General features: G+C 52.2%; 1 pseudogene; it reads left to right on the top strand.

Annotated features, from left to right (window-relative positions):
- The window catches only part of LOC135513361 (formin-2-like), a 158,158-nt pseudogene that overhangs the window by 40,220 nt on the left and 97,998 nt on the right, over window positions 1–19,940 (top strand).

Here is a 19,940-nt window from a genome sequence, read left to right as displayed (position 1 = left end):
GGTAGGAGTGCTGATCTAGGATCAGGTCATAGTCTCGGTAGGAGTGGTGATCTAGGATCAGGTCATAGTCTCAGTAGGAGTGGTGATCTAGGATCAGGTCATAGTCTCAGTAGGAGTGGTGATCTAGGATCAGGTCATAGTCTCAGTAGGAGTGGTGATCTAGGATCAGGTCATAGTCTCAGTAGGAGTGGTGATCTAGGATCAGGTCATAGTCTCAGTAGGAGTGGTGATCTAGGATCAGGTCATAGTCTCAGTAGGAGTGGTGATCTAGGATCAGGTCATACAGAGTCTCATTAGGAGTGGTGATCTAGGATCAGTTCATAAAGAGTCTCAGTAGGAGTGGTGATCTAGGATCAGGTCATAAAGAGTCTCAGTAGGAGTGGTGATCTAGGATCAGGTCATAGTCTCAGTAGGAGTGGTGATCTAGGATCAGGTCATAGTCTCAGTAGGAGTGGTGATCTAGGATCAGGTCATACAGAGTCTTAGACCCACTTCATTATGATTAAAGATGGAAAACTGATCCTAGATCTGCAGTCTTATTCTGAGAAGCTTTGTGGGCCTTGCTGTATTGTTTCAGACCATGTCCCCGACTAAAGAGGACCCTGTTCAGCGTTTATGATAGTGTGGACGAGGCTGTTTCTCAAAATGCGTACTATTGTGCTCCGAGCGTGCGAAATGGAACGCAGGAGGGTCGGAGTACGAGTCCAAATCAAAGTATGTGAAACGGAGGACGCTTCTCAGATGCATACGCTATTTTGTACATATTTTTAAAGCATCAAGTTTCAACAAAGTATACACAGAAAAAAATGACGAGTACACGTAAACAACTATGCAACGTTTCTTGAAATCAGTGGCAGACATTATTTGAGCTAAAGCGAGAGAAAGTAATCGCCAACTTCGGAATGAAATGTTGCCCGTTCATGTCTCAATATTTTGTTGATAGGGCTAGCTGCTACTGTTGATAGGGCTAGCTGCTACTGTTGATAGGGCTAGCCGCTACTGTTGATAGGGCTAACTGGCTAGCCGCTGCTGTTGATAGGGCTAACTGGCTAGCCGCTACTGTTGATAGGGCTAACTGGCTAGCCGCTACTGTTGATAGGGCTAACTGGCTAGCTGTAGATAGCCATGAAGAAGCCAGATAGCCATGAAGAATAGTTAGCTAGCTAGCTACCCACAAATAATTTACATCTACCTTGCATAACATTTAGTTGTAGGTCATATAGTGTACACATACTCTATATATACTGTTGATAGGGCAAACTGGCTAGCTGCTGCTGTTGAATGGGCAAACTGGCTAGCTGCTACTGTTGATAGGGCTAACTGGCTAGCTACTCCTGTTATTAGGGCTAACTGGCTAGCCGCTACTGTTGATAGGGCTAACTGGCTAGCCGCTACTGTTGATAGGGCTAACTGGCTAGCCGCTGCTGTTGATAGGGCTAACTGGCTAGCCGCTGCTGTTGATAGGGCTAACTGGCTAGCCGCTGCTGTTGATAGGGCTAACTGGCTAGCCGCTGCTGTTGATAGGGCTAACTGGCTAGCCGCTGCTGTTGATAGGGCTAACTGGCTAGCCGCTGCTGTTGATAGGGCTAACTGGCTAGCCGCTGCTGTTGATAGGGCTAACTGGCTAGCCGCTGCTGTTGATAGGGCTAACTGGCTAGCTACCCACAAATAATTTACATCTACCTTGCATAACATTTAGTTGTAGGTCATATAGTGTACACATACTCTATATATAGCTGATAATTATGAAGTAAAATGTTTGCTTTGTTTATCTTATTTGGTCTCTACTGTTGTCATTGTCCTGGCTGGAAGAGGGTTCAGTGAATGTAGTGGTGCAGCGAGAGGTAATACAGTAGGGGGAGTGCTGCTCGGCGTGAGGTAATACAGTAGGGGGAGTGCTGCTCGGCGTGAGGTAATACAGTAGGGGGAGTGCTGCTCGGCGTGAGGTAATACAGTAGGGGGAGTGCTGCTCGGCGTGAGGTAATACAGTAGGGGGAGTGCTGCTCGGCGTGAGGTAATACAGTAGGGGGAGTGCTGCTCGGCGTGAGGTAATACAGTAGGGGGAGTGCTGCTCGGCGTGAGGTAATACAGTAGGGGGAGTGCTGCTCGGCGTGAGGTAATACAGTAGGGGGAGTGCTGCTCGGCGTGAGGTAATACAGTAGGGGGAGTGCTGAGGTAATACAGTAGGGGGAGTGCTGCTCAGTGTGAGGTAATACAGTAGGGGGAGTGCTGCTCTAATTGAAGGTTTTTGTGTTCTCCCCACACTCATCCTCACATGAACGTACTCAAGAGAACTCGGAGCATCAGCGTGTGGAGCACGGTAGAATGCATATTGAGAAACTCCATTAACGCAGTGAAATGAAAGAAAGATGTGTTGGAAGCGTGAAGCCAATGTTTGAATGAAAAACGGGTGTTGCGCAGGCAGCATACATTCAGACTGCATTCTCTCTGATTGGCTGAAGAAGAGCTTTGGAGGTCTGCATCCTCTCTGATTGGCTGGAGGAGAGCTTTGGAGGTATCGATTTATGGAAGATTGGATACTTAGTACTGACACCGATTGAGGGTAGAATGAATACTTAGTACTGACATCGATTGAGGGTAGAATGAATACTTAGTACTGACACCGATTGAGGGTAGAATGAATACTTAGTACTGACATCGATTGATGGTAGAATGAATACTTAGTACTGACATCGATTGATGGTAGAATGAATACTTAGTACTGACATCGATTGATGGTATAATGGATACTTAGTACTGACATTGATTGATGGTAGAATGGATACTTGGTCAATTGTTTTAACGGAAATGGATTGATTTGCTGTCACAATACCGATTTTGAGAGATGGACAAAAGAATAAGGTGATATTTCTCACTCAAGGTGTAGTACTTGGGCTCATATGTTTACTGAACAACTATATAAGCGTAAATATTTCAAAGATTTTACTGAGTTTCATATAAGGAAATCGGTCAATTTAAATAAAAAAATTAGGCCGTAATATATGGATTTCACCTGATTGGCTGGGGGCACAGGCGGGGGCCTGGGAAGACATAGGCCTCCCAAGTTGGTTGAGAACAAATCCTCTGGCAACGACTCCGGTGGACATTCCTGCAGTCAGCATACCAATTGCACGAATCGTCAAAGCGAGACATTTGTTGCATTGTGTTGTGACAAAACTGCACATATTTTAGAGTGGCCTTTGCTTTGTCCCCAGCACAAGGTGCACCTGTGTAATGATCATGCTGTTTTAATCAGCAGATATGCCACACCTGTCAGGTGGATGGATTACCTTGATGAAGGAGACAGTCTGACTTAACAGGGATGTCCACTGATATGTGCAAATCATTGGAGTGAAATACGGTTTTTGTGCATCTGGAGAACATTTCTGGGATCTTTTTAGTAAAGATCCAACAGTCACAACCTCACTAACTCTTCCCTCATCCTAGAGAGGTGAGCACGTCGCTGGTCTGGGACAAGATACAGGAGCCTGAGGTGAACTTTGAGGAGTTCGTAGAGCTGTTCTCCAAGACTGCTGTGAAGGAGAAGAAGAAACCCCTGTCAGATACCATCACCAAGTCTAAAGCCAAACAGGTGAGATCAGATACCCTCCCCTGTCCTATTTACCCCTGTCAGGTCCCCCTGTCCTATCCCCCTGTCCTATCCTCCTGTCCTGTCCCAGTGCCCCCTGTCCTCCTGTCCTGTCCCAGTGCCCCCTGTCCTCCTGTCCTGTCCCAGTGCCCCCTGTCCTCCTGTCCTGTCCCAGTGCCCCCTGTCCTCCTGTCCTGTCCCAGTGCCCCCTGTCCTCCTGTCCTGTCCCAGTGCCCCCTGTCCTGTCCCAGTGCCCCCTGTCCTGTCCCAGTGCCCCCTGTCCTGTCCCAGTGCCCCCTGTCCTGTCCCAGTGCCCCTGTCCTGTCCCAGTGCCCCCTGTCCTGTCCCAGTGCCCCCTGTCCTGTCCCAGTGCCCCCTGTCCTGTCCCAGTGCCCCCTGTCCTGTCCCAGTGCCCCCTGTCCCCCTGTCCTGTCCCAGTGCCCCCTGTCCTGTCCCAGTGCCCCCTCCTCCATTTCATCCTTCCTTCCAGCTGTTCTGTTGTTCTCCTTCAGTTGAACTGTCTGGGTTCTGGGGGTTTCTACTGAACTGGGAATATTCTGGGTTCTGGGGGTTCCCCCTGACCTGGGAACTGTCTGGGGGGGTTCCCCCTGACCTGGGAACTGTCTGGGGGGGTTCCCCCTGACCTGGGAACTGTCTGGGGGGGTTCCCCCTGACCTGGGAACTGTCTGGGGGTTCCCCTGACCTGGGAACTGTCTGGGGGGGGGGTTCCCCTGACCTGGGAACTGTCTGGGGGGGTTCCCCTGACCTGGGAACTGTCTGGGGGGTTCCCCTGACCTGGGAACTGTCTGGGGGGGTCCCCCGACCTGGGAACTGTCTGGGGGGTTCCCCCTGACCTGGGAACTGTCTGGGGGGTTCCCCTGACCTGGGAACTGTCTGGGGGGTTCCCCCGACCTGGGAACTGTCTGGGGGGGTTCCCCCTGACCTGGGAACTGTCTGGGGGTTCCCCTGACCTGGGAACTGTCTGGGGGTGGTTCCCCCTGACCTGGGAACTGTCTGGGGGTTCCCCTGACCTGGGAACTGTCTGGGGGGTTCCCCCTGACCTGGGAACTGTCTGGGGGGTTCCCCCTGACCTGGGAACTGTCTGGGGGGGTTCCCCCTGACCTGGGAACTGTCTGGGGGTTCCCCTGACCTGGGAACTGTCTGGGGGGTTCCCCCTGACCTGGGAACTGTCTGGGGGGTTCCCCCTGACCTGGGAACTGTCTGGGGGGTTCCCCCTGACCTGGGAACTGTCTGGGGGGGGTTCCCCTGACCTGGGAACTGTCTGGGGGGGTTCCCCTGACCTGGGAACTGTCTGGGGGTTCCCCCTGACCTGGGAACTGTCTGGGGGGTTCCCCTGACCTGGGAACTGTCTGGGGGGGGGTTCCCCCTGACCTGGGAACTGTCTGGGGGGGGTTCCCCTGACCTGGGAACTGTCTGGGGGTGGTTCCCCTGACCTGGGAACTGTCTGGGGGGTTCCCCTGACCTGGGAACTGTCTGGGGGTTCCCCTGACCTGGGAACTGTCTGGGGGGTTCCCCCTGACCTGGGAACTGTCTGGGGGGTTCCCCTGACCTGGGAACTGTCTGGGGGGGGGGTTCCCCCTGACCTGGGAGCTGTCTGGGGGGGGGGTCCCCTGACCTGGGAACTGTCTGGGGGGGGGGTTCCCCTGACCTGGGAACTGTCTGGGGGGGGGGGGTTCCCCCTGACCTGGGAACTGTCTGGGGGGGGGGGTTCCCCCTGACCTGGGAACTGTCTGGGGGGGTTCCCCCTGACCTGGGAACTGTCTGGGGGGTGGTTCCCCCTGACCTGGGAACTGTCTGGGGGGTTCCCCTGACCTGGGAACTGTCTGGGGGTGGTTCCCCTGACCTGGGAACTGTCTGGGGGGGTTCCCCCTGACCTGGGAACTGTCTGGGGGGGGTTCCCCCCGACCTGGGAACTGTCTGGGGGGGGGGGTTCCCCCTGACCTGGGAACTGTCTGGGGGGGTTCCCCCTGACCTGGGAACTGTCTGGGGGGGGGTTCCCCCTGACCTGGGAACTGTCTGGGGGGTTCCCCTGACCTGGGAACTGTCTGGGGGTGGTTCCCCTGACCTGGGAACTGTCTGGGGTGGTTCCCCCGACCTGGGAACTGTCTGGGGGGTGGTTCCCCCGACCTGGGAACTGTCTGGGGGGGTTCCCCCACCTGGGAACTGTCTGGGGGGGTTCCCCCTGACCTGGGAACTGTCTGGGGGGGGGTTCCCCTGACCTGGGAACTGTCTGGGGGGGGGTTCCCCCTGACCTGGGAACTGTCTGGGGGGGGTCCCCCTGACCTGGGAACTGTCTGGGGGGGGGTTCCCCCTGACCTGGGAACTGTCTGGGGGGGTTCCCCCTGACCTGGGAACTGTCTGGGGGGGTTCCCCTGACCTGGGAACTGTCTGGGGGGGGGGGGTTCCCCCTGACCTGGGAACTGTCTGGGGGGGGGGTTCCCCTGACCTGGGAACTGTCTGGGGGGGTTCCCCTGACCTGGGAACTGTCTGGGGGTTCCCCTGACCTGGGAACTGTCTGGGGGTGGTTCCCCTGACCTGGGAACTGTCTGGGGGGGTGGTTCCCCCTGACCTGGGAACTGTCTGGGGGGGGTTCCCCCTGACCTGGGAACTGTCTGGGGGGTGGTTCCCCCTGACCTGGGAACTGTCTGGGGGTGGTTCCCCCTGACCTGGGAACTGTCTGGGGGGGGGGTGGTTCCCCCTGACCTGGGAACTGTCTGGGGGGGGGGTTCCCCCTGACCTGGGAACTGTCTGGGGGGGGTTCCCCCTGACCTGGGAACTGTCTGGGGTGGTTCCCCCTGACCTGGGGATCGGTCCTTTTGATCAGGGCCCGGCTCTGGGGATCGGTCCTTTTGATCAGGGCCCAATGTAAGGAACAGGGTGCCATTGTGGAGGCAGACCATGTAGCCCAGTCTCACCATCTAAACCATGTTCAGATGATGTGATTTGATCTGATCTCCGCAGAGCTTGTTGTTTGGACAGGAGTAGCAGAACGAGGATCTGTCATCAATAAAGAACAACGCTACAGCTACAGGGAAGCCCACATGGAGACACACACACACACCACACACACACACACACCAGTCTGTAGCTGATCTGAGCAGTCCATATAGTCTGAGGGGTCCGGTCCCCGGCCCGTATAGTCTGAGGGGTCCCGGCCCGTATAGTCTGAGGGGTCCGGTCTCCGGCCCGTATAGTCTGAGGGGTCCGGTCTCCGGCCCGTATAGTCTGAGGGGTCCGGTCTCCGGCCCATATAGTCTGAGGGGTCCGGTCTCCGGCCCGTGTAGTCTGAGGGGTCCGGCCCCCGGCCCGTGTAGTCTGAGGGGTCCGGCCCCCGGCCCGTATAGTCTGAGGGGTCCGGTCCCCGGCCCATATAGTCTGAGGGGTCCGGTCTCCGGCCCATATAGTCTGAGGGGTCCGGTCTCCGGCCCGTGTAGTCTGAGGGGTCCGGCCCCCGGCCCGTGTAGTCTGAGGGGTCCGGTCTCCGGCCCGTATAGTCTGAGGGGTCCGGTCTCCGGCCCGTATAGTCTGAGGGGTCCGGTCTCCGGCCCGTATAGTCTGAGGGGTCCGGTCTCCGGCCCGTGTAGTCTGAGGGGTCCGGCCCCCGGCCCGTGTAGTCTGAGGGGTCCCCGGCCCCCGGCCCGTATAGTCTGAGGGGTCCGGTCCCCGGCCCATATAGTCTGAGGGGTCCGGTCCCCGGCCCGTGTAGTCTGAGGGGTCCGGCCTCCGGCCCGTGTAGTCTGAGGGGTCCGGCCTCCGGCCCGTGTAGTCTGAGGGGTCCGGCCTCCGGCCCGTGTAGTCTGAGGGGTCCGGCCCCCGGCCCGTGTAGTCTGAGGGGTCCGGCCCCCGGCCCGTGTAGTCTGAGGGGTCCGGTCTCCGGCCCGTATAGTCTGAGGGGTCCGGCCCCCGGCCCGTGTAGTCTGAGGGGTCCGGTCCCCGGCCCATATAGTCTGAGGGGTCCGGTCCCCGGCCCGTGTAGTCTGAGGGGTCCGGCCTCCGGCCCGTGTAGTCTGAGGGGTCCGGTCTCCGGCCCGTGTAGTCTGAGGGGTCCGGCCCCGGCCCGTGTAGTCTGAGGGGTCCGGCCCCCGGCCCGTGTAGTCTGAGGGGTCCGGCCCCCGGCCCGTGTAGTCTGAGGGGTCCGGCCCCCGGCCCGTGTAGTCTGAGGGGTCCGGCCTCCGGCCCGTGTAGTCTGAGGGGTCCGGCCCCCGGCCCGTGTAGTCTGAGGGTCCCGGCCTGCTGCTTGTCTGTATTATTTTTATTTCTAACATTAAGTTATTACATATTACCATTAAAATACAATTTTCCTGAGACAATCTTTTCTTATGTCTTATTTTAAAGATGGAGCCCCGTCACTTTTCTCCTAAAGTTGTCTTGTGGTTCGACCTAAATCTGGATGCTATTTGAGTTACCAAATAAAGTGTTTTGGGAATTTTAATGTTGTTTCAGCGATTTGACCTCAAATACTTGAAGTCGTCCCACTCCCTTAGAGAATGATTGCAGTCCGTGTTTAAAACGTTTCCTTAGATGCTGATTGGAGTAAATGCTATCCTTTATTCCCTGCTAGCTGCCGGAGGTTACCCCGGAAACCATTTAATTTTAATTAACATGTTTTCTTTAGTTTTTAATTCCGGTCGGCGTGCCAGCTATAGGAAGTGTTTCCGTTGGGATTTATCAAATTGTTTAGCAATTTTAGTCCGATTTGAAGATCTATTTAAGGAGGCTGATTCTACGTTAAGAGGAGAACAAAGGTTGAGGATTAATGAGCGCTACATGTTAATGTCATGTGTGTGAAATGCCTGCGCCGATGTCATAGGCCAGTTGGCTCAAAGAAAACACAGCAGCACTCAGACTGTTTGATTTGTAATGCCACTACGATCTTCTTTTATTGAAAAGCCTGACAATATTTACTATATATGCTGACATTTATTTTAGGGACATATCATGGTAAAAGTTAAGAGAATTTTAATCAATCCATTCATTTTGTTTTCAGTGGTTTCATTCACCAAATCACCCCCCCCCCCTTATCAAAGTATGTATTGTTTCATACACTGTGGTAACAATATGGTTCTACCTCCTCAATGATCTGAGATGAAGCCCCTTTGTTTCCTCTTTCCATTGGTCTAACCCCAGTCTGATGTCATGACTGATGTCAGCACCTCTCGAGCTCCTAACTGGCTGTGTGGAATTTAAAGAGACAGTCACTTCTGTTTACTGTGTGTCCCCCAATTCACATTTGACAGACTAAAATGGTCACAGACGTCAGACCAGGTGCCATTTTCTTTCTTCTTTTAAGCATCAGAGTAAGTGTTGTTCTCGGATCACCTTCTCCCCTGACTAAGTACACACGGCGATCTAAAAGGCACTGATCCTACATCAGCTCTCTTACTAAGACGTTTGATCGATCCGGTCCCAGAGCTCTAACATTACCCACGTCCTCCCATCCAGGTGAGGCTAATTTCTTTCCCATTTCCTCCCACGTCCTCCCATCCAGGTGAGGCTCATTTCCCACTTCCTCCCACGTCCTCCCATCCAGGTGAGGCTAATTTCTTTCCCATTTCCTCCCACGTCCTCCCATCCAGGTGAGGCTCATTTCCATTTCCTCCCACGTCCTCCCATCCAGGTGAGGCTCTTTTCCATTTCCTCCCATGTCCTCCCATCCAGGTGAGGCTCTTTTCCATTTCCTCCCACGTCCTCCCATCCAGGTGAGACTCATTTCCCATTTCCTCCCACGTCCTCCCATCCAGGTGAGGCTAATTTCTTTCCCATTTCCTCCTACGTCCTCCCATCCAGGTGAGGCTCATTTCCCATTTCCTCCCACGTCCTCCCATCCAGGTGAGGCTCTTTCCCATTTCCTCCCACGTCCTCCCATCCAGGTGAGGCTCTTTTCCATTTCCTCCCACGTCCTCCCATCCAGGTGAGACTCATTTCCCATTTCCTCCCACGTCCTCCCATCCAGGTGAGGCTCATTTCCATTTCCTCCCACGTCCTCCCATCCAGGTGAGGCTCATTTCCATTTCCTCCCACTTCCTCCCATCCAGGTGAAGCTCATTTCCATTTCCTCCCACGTCCTCCCATCCAGGTGAGGCTAATTTCTTTCCCATTTCCTTCCACGTCCTCCCATCCAGGTGAGGCTAATTTCCCACGTCCTCCCATCCAGGTGAGGCTAATTTCTTTCCCATTTCCTCCCACGTCCTCCCATCCAGGTGAGGCTCATTTCCATTTCCTCCCACTTCCTCCCATCCAGGTGAGGCTCTTTTCTATTTCCTCCCACGTCCTCCCATCCAGGTGAGGCTCATTTCCATTTCCTCCCACGTCCTCCCATCCAGGTGAGGCTCTTTTCCATTTCCTCCCACGTCCTCCCATCCAGGTGAGGCTCTTTTCCATTTCCTCCCATGTCCTCCCATCCAGGTGAGGCTCTTTTCCATTTCCTCCCACGTCCTCCCATCCAGGTGAGACTCTTTTCCATTTCCTCCCACGTCCTCCCATCCAGGTGAGACTCTTTTCCATTTCCTCCCACGTCCTCCCATCCAGGTGAGGCTCATTTCCCAATTCCTCCCACGTCCTCCCATCCAGGTGAGACTCTTTTCCATTTCCTCCCACGTCCTCCCATCCAGGTGAGACTCTTTTCCATTTCCTCCCACGTCCTCCCATCCAGGTGAGGCTCATTTCCATTTCCTCCCACGTCCTCCCATCCAGGTGAGGCGCATTTCCCAATTCCTCCCACGTCCTCCCATCCAGGTGAGGGTCTTTTCCATTTCCTCCCACGTCCTCCCATCCAGGTGAGGGTCTTTTCCATTTCCTCCCATGTCCTCCCATCCAGGTGAGAATCTTTTCCATTTCCTCCCACGTCCTCCCATCCAGGTGAGGCTCATTTCCATTTCCTCCCATGTCCTCCCATCCAGGTGAGGCTCTTTTCCATTTCCTCCCACGTCCTCCCATCCAGGTGAGGCTCTTTTCCATTTCCTCCCATGTCCTCCCATCCAGGTGAGGCTCTTTTCCATTTCCTCCCACGTCCTCCCATCCAGGTGAGACTCATTTCCCATTTCCTCCCACGTCCTCCCATCCAGGTGAGACTCATTTCCCATTTCCTCCCACGTCCTCCCATCCAGGTGAGGCTAATTTCTTTCCCATTTCCTCCCACGTCCTCCCATCCAGGTGAGGCTCATTTCCCATTTCCTCCCACGTCCTCCCATCCAGGTGAGGCTCTTCCCATTTCCTCCCACGATCTCCCAATCCAGGTGAGGCTCATTTCCATTTCCTCCCACTTCCTCCCATCCAGGTGAGGGTCTTTTCCATTTCCTCCCACGTCCTCCCATCCAGGTGAGGCTAATTTCTTTTCCATTTCCTCCCACGTCCTCCCATCCAGGTGAGGCTCATTTCCATTTCCTCCCACGTCCTCCCATCCAGGTGAGGCTCATTTCCCAATTCCTCCCACGTCCTCCCATCCAGGTGAGGGTCTTTTCCATTTCCTCCCACGTCCTCCCATCCAGGTGAGAATCTTTTCCATTTCCTCCCACGTCCTCCCATCCAGGTGAGGCTCATTTCCATTTCCTCCCACGTCCTCCCATCCAGGTGAGGCTCTTTTCCATTTCCTCCCACGTCCTCCCATCCAGGTGAGGCTCTTTTCCATTTCCTCCCATGTCCTCCCATCCAGGTGAGGCTCTTTTCCATTTCCTCCCACGTCCTCCCATCCAGGTGAGACTCATTTCCCATTTCCTCCCACGTCCTCCCATCCAGGTGAGACTCATTTCCCATTTCCTCCCACGTCCTCCCATCCAGGTGAGGCTAATTTCTTTCCCATTTCCTCCCACGTCCTCCCATCCAGGTGAGGCTCATTTCCCATTTCCTCCCACGTCCTCCCATCCAGGTGAGGCTCTTCCCATTTCCTCCCACGATCTCCCAATCCAGGTGAGGCTCATTTCCATTTCCTCCCACTTCCTCCCATCCAGGTGAGGGTCTTTTCCATTTCCTCCCACGTCCTCCCATCCAGGTGAGGCTAATTTCTTTTCCATTTCCTCCCACGACCTCCCATCCAGGTGAGGCTTATTTCTTTCCCATTTCCTCCCACGTCCTCCCATCCAGGTGAGGCTAATTTCTTTCCCATTTCCTCCCACGTCCTCCCATCCAGGTGAGGCTCATTTCCATTTCCTCCCACGTCCTCCCATCCAGGTGAGGCTCATTTCCATTTCCTCCCACGTCCTCCCATCCAGGTGAGGCTCATTTCCATTTCCTCCCACGTCCTCCCATCCAGGTGAGGCTCTTTTCCATTTCCTCCCACGTCCTCCCATCCAGGTGAGGCTCTTTTCCATTTCCTCCCACGTCCTCCCATCCAGGTGAGGCTCATTTCCATTTCCTCCCACGTCCTCCCATCCAGGTGAGGCTCATTTCCATTTCCTCCCACGTCCTCCCATCCAGGTGAGGCTCATTTCCATTTCCTCCCACGTCCTCCCATCCAGGTGAGGCTCATTTCCATTTCCTCCCACGTCCTCCCATCCAGGTGAGGCTCATTTCCATTTCCTCCCACGTCCTCCCATCCAGGTGAGGCTCTTTTCCATTTCCTCCCACGTCCTCCCATCCAGGTGAGGCTCATTTCCATTTCCTCCCACGTCCTCCCATCCAGGTGAGGCTCATTTCCATTTCCTCCCACGTCCTCCCATCCAGGTGAGGCTCATTTCCATTTCCTCCCACGTCCTCCCATCCAGGTGAGGCTCATTTCCATTTCCTCCCACGTCCTCCCATCCAGGTGAGGCTCATTTCCATTTCCTCCCACGTCCTCCCATCCAGGTGAGGCTCATTTCCATTTCCTCCCACGTCCTCCCATCCAGGTGAGGCTCATTTCCATTTCCTCCCACGTCCTCCCATCCAGGTGAGGCTCATTTCCATTTCCTCCCACGTCCTCCCATCCAGGTGAGGCTCATTTCCATTTCCTCCCACGTCCTCCCATCCAGGTGAGGCTCATTTCCATTTCCTCCCACGTCCTCCCATCCAGGTGAGGCTCATTTCCATTTCCTCCCACGTCCTCCCATCCAGGTGAGGCTCATTTCCATTTCCTCCCACGTCCTCCCATCCAGGTGAGGCTCATTTCCATTTCCTCCCACGTCCTCCCATCCAGGTGAGGCTCATTTCCATTTCCTCCCACGTCCTCCCATCCAGGTGAGGCTCATTTCCCACGTCCTCCCATCCAGGTGAGGCTCATTTCCCACGTCCTCCCATCCAGGTGAGGCTCATTTCCCACGTCCTCCATAACTTTGTAGAGCAGAACTGCCGTTGTTACGGAGTCTGTTTATTTGGATCTGGGTTGTTTTGGTCCTGTTGAAACGGCGAGACACCGACCAACCCGACGGGGGGGGATGTAGAGCGAGAGAAGGTGACGTACTCACGGGTCATCTGTTGACTCTCTGAAGGGGAAAGTTCATGTCCATACGTAGTCGACTACTGTCAGATGGAGAATGTTTCCAGCCGCTGACGCAGGGTGCCAGGCAGACCGACGTGGCGCTGACTCACAGTGGAAAACTGTCCATTGTCTTGAGTCTCTGATCAAAATCAGACAACACAAACTAAAAACAATGTTTTCAACGTTGGTGGTCTTCGGGGGAAACACAGTGAACACACACTGTTCCAGTCGCTGGGCTCTACACAGTGAACACACACTGTTCCAGTCTCTGGGCTCTACACAGTAAACACACACTGTTCCAGTCTCTGGCCTCTACACAGTAAACACACACTGTTCCAGTCTCTGGGCTCTACACAGTAAACACACACTGTTCCAGTCTCTGGGCTCTACACAGTAAACACACACTGTTCCAGTCTCTGGGCTCTACACAGTAAACACACACTGTTCCAGTCTCTGGGCTCTACACAGTAAACACACACTGTTCCAGTCTCTGGGCTCTACACAGTAAACACACACTGTTCCAGTCTCTGGGCTCTACACAGTAAACACACACTGTTCCAGTCTCTGGGCTCTACACAGTAAACACAGTGAACACACGCTGTTCCAATCTCTGGGCTCTACACAGTGAACACACGCTGTTCCAGTCTCTGGGCTCTACACAGTAAACACACACTGTTCCAGTCTCAAAGCTCTACACAGTAAACACACACTGTTCCAGTCTCTGGGCTCTACACAGTGAACACACACTGTTCCAGTCTCTGGGCTCTACACAGTGAACACACACTGTTCCAGTCTCTGGGCTCTACACAGTGAACACACACTGTTCCAGTCTCTGGGCTCTACACAGTAAACACACACTGTTCCAGTCGCTGGGCTCTACACAGTAAACACACACTGTTCCAGTCTCTTGGCTCTACACAGTGAACACACGCTGTTCCAGTCTCTGGGCTCTACGCAGTGAACACACGCTGTTCCAGTCTCTGGGCTCTACACAGTAAACACACACTGTTCCAGTCGCTGGGCTCTACACAGTAAACACACACTGTTCCAGTCTCTGGGCTCTACACAGTAAACACAGTAAACACACACTGTTCCAGTCTCTGGGCTCTACACAGTAAACGCAGTAAACACACACTGTTCCAGTCTCTGGGCTCTACACAGTAAACACACACTGTTCCAGTCTCTGGCCTCTACACAGTAAACACACACTGTTCCAGTCTCTGGGCTCTACACAGTAAACACACACTGTTCCAGTCTCTGGGCTCTACACAGTAAACACACACTGTTCCAGTCTCTGGGCTCTACACAGTAAACACACACTGTTCCAGTCTCTGGGCTCTACACAGTAAACACACACTGTTCCAGTCTCTGGGCTCTACACAGTAAACACACACTGTTCCAGTCTCTGGGCTCTACACAGTAAACACACACTGTTCCAGTCTCTGGGCTCTACACAGTAAACACAGTGAACACACGCTGTTTCCAATCTCTGGGCTCTACACAGTGAACACACGCTGTTCCAGTCTCTGGGCTCTACACAGTAAACACACACTGTTCCAGTCTCAAAGCTCTACACAGTAAACACACACTGTTCCAGTCTCTGGGCTCTACACAGTGAACACACACTGTTCCAGTCTCTGGGCTCTACACAGTGAACACACACTGTTCCAGTCTCTGGGCTCTACACAGTGAACACACACTGTTCCAGTCTCTGGGCTCTACACAGTAAACACACACTGTTCCAGTCGCTGGGCTCTACACAGTAAACACACACTGTTCCAGTCTCTTGGCTCTACACAGTGAACACACGCTGTTCCAGTCTCTGGGCTCTACGCAGTGAACACACGCTGTTCCAGTCTCTGGGCTCTACACAGTAAACACACACTGTTCCAGTCTCTGGGCTCTACACAGTAAACACACACTGTTCCAGTCTCTGGGCTCTACACAGTAAACACACACTGTTCCAGTCGCTGGGCTCTACACAGTAAACACACACTGTTCCAGTCTCTGGGCTCTACACAGTAAACACAGTAAACACACACTGTTCCAGTCTCTGGGCTCTACACAGTAAACGCAGTAAACACACACTGTTCCAGTCTCTGGGCTCTACACAGTAAACACACACTGTTCCAGTCTCTTGGCTCTACACAGTGAACACACACTGTTCCAGTCTCTGGCCTCTACACAGTAAACACACACCTCCAGTCTCAGGGCTGCTGCAGAAGTTAGGCCATTCATTCTACTACTTGCACTCTCTCTCCTAGTAGACCTGGCCTGTGAGGTCACCGTGGGTTCCCCTCTCTCTCTCCTAGTAGACCTGGCCTGTGTGAGGTCACCGTGGGTTCCCCTCTCTCTCTCCTAGTAGACCTGGCCTGTGTGAGGTCACCGTGGGTTCCCCTCTCTCTCTCCTAGTAGACCTGGCCTGTGTGAGGTCACCGTGGGTTCCCCTCTCTCTCTCCTAGTAGACCTGGCCTGTGTGAGGTCACCGTGGGTTCCCCTCTCTCTCTCCTAGTAGACCTGGCCTGTGTGAGGTCACCGTGGGTTCCCTTCTCTCTCTCCTTGTAGACCTGGCCTGTGTGAGTTCACCGTGGGTTCCCCTCTCTCTCTCCTAGTAGACCTGGCCTGTGTGAGTTCACCGTGGGTTCCCCTCTCTCTCTCCTAGTAGACCTGGCCTGTGTGAGTTCACCGTGGGTTCCCCTCTCTCTCCTAGTAGACCTGGCCTGTGTGAGGTCACCGTGGGTTCCCCTCTCTCTCCTAGTAGACCTGGCCTGTGTGAGTTCACCGTGGGTTCCCCTCTCTCTCTCCTAGTAGACCTGGCCTGTGTGAGGTCACCGTGGGTTCCCCTCTCTCTCTCCTAGTAGACCTGGCCTGTGTGAGTTCACCGTGGGTTCCCCTCTCCTAGTAGACCTGGCCTGTGTGAGGTCACCGTGGGTTCCCCTCTCTCTCTCTCCTAGTAGACCTGGCCTGTGTGAGGTCCCCTCTCTCTCCAAGTAGACCTGGCCTGTGTGAGGTCACCGTGGGTTCCTCTCTCTCTCTCTCCGAGTAGACCTGGCCTGTGTGAGGTCACCGTGGGTTCCTCTCTCTCTCTCTCCGAGTAGACCTGGCCTGTGTGAGGTCACCGAGGGTTCCCCTCTCTCTCTCCGAGTAGACCTGGCCTGTGTGAGGTCACCGTGGGTTCCCCTCTCTCTCCGAGTAGACCTGGCCTGTGTGAGTTCAGGTCTCCTCTCCCAGCAGAACGTCTGGTCTGTCTCTCAACCTCCTACAGGGTAATTATTTAATCAGAGAGCGGAGTCGTTCATTGTGCTACAGCTGCTGATGGGGAAATGGACGCCAGTCGTTTATAATCATATACAGACTGTTTTTCTTGACTATTTTCTCCATTCCTTAATTGCCTGCCAACACTGTCCCGGGGCTGTTGGGGGAGGAAACGGAGGAAATGTCATGTTTCTGATTATAGAAAGAATATGGTACGTCATAGAGCAGACGTTTAGATATGATGCCAGGTTGAAGCAGGAGGGATGGAATGAAGAACACAGGAAGTTCATCCTATCCTGAATGTTAGCTGGGGGTGTCACTTTGTTCCCGTCAGGAAACTGTTCTGGACGGTAAAGGTCAATGGGAAAACCGTGACCTTGGATGAGAGTCGGTAGTAACCAGCGTTGTGGGAAGGTCAGGTCCACATGTCCTTCCACTGAGCACGTCAGAGGTTGGTCAGGTCCACATGTCCTTCCACTGAGCACGTCAGAGGTTGGTCAGGTCCACATGTCCTTCCACTGAGCACGTCAGAGGTTGGTCAGGTCCACATGTCCTTCCACTGAGCACGTCAGAGGTTGGTCAGGTCCACATGTCCTTCCACTGAGCACGTCAGAGGTTGGTCAGGTCCACATGTCCTTCCACTGAGCACGTCAGAGGTTGGTCTGGTCCACATGTCCTTCCACTGAGCACGTCAGAGGTTGGTCAGGTCCACATGTCCTTCCACTGAGCACGTCAGAGGTTGGTCAGGTCCACATGTCCTTCCACTGAGCACGTCAGAGGTTGGTCAGGTCCACATGTCCTTCCACTGAGCACGTCAGAGGTTGAGAATATTACTTTGTAACTGGGATGTCAGGCTTCTAAAATACATTTGCAATAACCCCCCCCCCCTCTTTCTCCCGCCGACCTCCCCTATCTCCTCTCCCCCGTCTCCTCTCCCCTCTTCCCCCTCTTTCTCCCCCCCTCTTTCTCCCCTCCCCCGTCTCCCCTCTCCCCCCTCTTTCTCCCACCGCCCTCTCCTCTCCCCCGTCTCCTCTCCCCCGTCTCCTTTCTCCCCCATCTCCCCTCTTTCTCTCCCCTCCCCCGTCTCCTCTCCCCGTCTCCTCTCCCCGTCTCCTTTCTCCCCCATCTCCCCTCTTTCTCTCCCCTCTTTCTCCCCCTCCCAACGTGTGTGTGTATATATATATATATATATGGTGTTGAAATTGTGCAAATAGTTGAAGTACAAAAGTCAAAATAATTAAGCATAAATATGGGTTGTATTTACAATGGTGTTTGTTCTTCACTAGTTGACCTTTTCTTGTGGCAACAGGTCATACATCTTGATGCTGTGATGCACACTGTGGTATTTCACCCAATAGATATGGGAGTTTATCAACATTGGATTTGTTTTCAAATTCTTTCTGAGGGAAATATGTGTCTCTAATATGGTCATACATTGGGCAGGAGGTTAGGAAGTGCAGCTCAGTTTCCACCTCATTTTGTGGGCAGTGAGCACATAGCCTGTCTTGTCTTGAGAGCCATGTCTGCCTACGGCGGCCTTTCTCAATAGCAAGACTATGCTCGCTGAGTCTGTACATAGTCAAAGCTTTGCTTAATTTTGGGTCAGTCACAGTGGTCAGGTATTCTGCCGCTGTGTACTCTCTGTGTATGGCCAAATAGCATTCTAGTTTGTTTCTCTCCTCCTCTCTGAGTTTATCATGTGTTGATGTTTCTCTCTCTCTGCAGGTGGTCAAATTGCTGAACAACAAGCGTTCTCAGGCAGTGGGGATTCTGATGTCCAGTCTGCATCTGGACATGAAGGACATCCAGCATGGTGAGATACTGACCCCATAACTATATCATTACTACACTATACTGACCCCAGAACTATATCATTACTACACTATACTGACCCCAGAACTATATCATTACTACACTATACTGACCCCAGAACTATATCATTACTACACTATACTGACCCCAGAACTATATCATTACTACACTATACTGACCCCAGAACTATATCATTACTACACTATACTGACCCCAGAACTATATCATTACTACACTATACTGACCCCAGAACTATATCATTACAACACTATACTGACCCCAGAACTATATCATTACTACACTATACTGACCCCAGAACTATATCATTACAACACTATACTGACCCCAGAACTATATCATTACTACACTATACTGACCCCAGAACTATATCATTACTACACTATACTGTATATAACTATATCATTACTACACTATACTGACCCCATAACTATATCATTACAACACTATACTGACCCCAGAACTATATCATTACAACACTATACTGACCCCAGAACTATATCATTACTACACTATACTGACCCCAGAACTATATCATTACTACACTATACTGACCCCAGAACTATATCATTACAACACTATACTGACCCCAGAACTATATCATTACTACACTATACTGACCCCAGAACTATATCATTACTACACTATACTGACCCCAGAACTATATCATTACTACACTATACTGACCCCAGAACTATATCATTACTACACTATACTGACCCCAGAACTATATCATTACTACACTATACTGACCCCAGAACTATATCATTACTACACTATACTGACCCCAGAACTATATCATTACTACACTATACTGACCCCAGAACTATATCATTACTACACTATACTGACCCCAGAACTATATCATTACTACACTATACTGACCCCAGAACTATATCATTACTACACTATACTGACCCCAGAACTATATCATTACTACACTGACCCCAGAACTATATCATTACAATACTATACTGACCCCAGAACTATATCATTACTACACTATACTGACCCCAGAACTATATCATTACTACACTATACTGACCCCAGAACTATATCATTACAACACTATACTGACCCCAGAACTATATCATTACTACACTATACTGACCCCAGAACTATATCATTACAACACTATACTGACCCCAGAACTATATCATTACTACACTATACTGACCCCAGAACTATATCATTACTACACTATACTGACCCCAGAACTATATCATTACTACACTATACTGACCCCAGAACTATATCATTACAACACTATACTGACCCCAGAACTATATCATTACTACACTATACTGACCCCAGAACGATATCATTACTACACTATACTGACCCCAGAACTATATCATTACTACACTATACTGACCCCAGAACTATATCATTACTACACTATACTGACCCCAGAACTATATCATTATAATACTATACTGACCCCAGAACTATATCATTACTACACTATACTGACCCCAGAACGATATCATTACTACACTATACTGACCCCAGAACGATATCATTACTACACTATACTGACCCCAGAACTATATCATTACTACACTATACTGTATATAACTATATCATTACTACACTATACTGACCCCATAACTATATCATTACAACACTATACTGACCCCAGAACTATATCATTACAACACTATACTGACCCCAGAACTATATCATTACTACACTATACTGACCCCAGAACTATATCATTACTACACTATACTGACCCCAGAACTATATCATTACTACACTATACTGACCCCAGAACTATATCATTACTACACTATACTGACCCCAGGACTATATCATTACTACACTATACTGACCCCAGGACTATATCATTAT

The sequence above is a fragment of the Oncorhynchus masou genome, chromosome 24 (assembly GCF_036934945.1).
Source record: "Oncorhynchus masou masou isolate Uvic2021 chromosome 24, UVic_Omas_1.1, whole genome shotgun sequence".
NCBI classification, from domain to species: domain Eukaryota; kingdom Metazoa; phylum Chordata; class Actinopteri; order Salmoniformes; family Salmonidae; genus Oncorhynchus; species Oncorhynchus masou.
The sequence above is the reverse complement of the archived record's forward strand: the minus strand, read 5'-3'. Positions and strand labels throughout refer to the sequence as shown.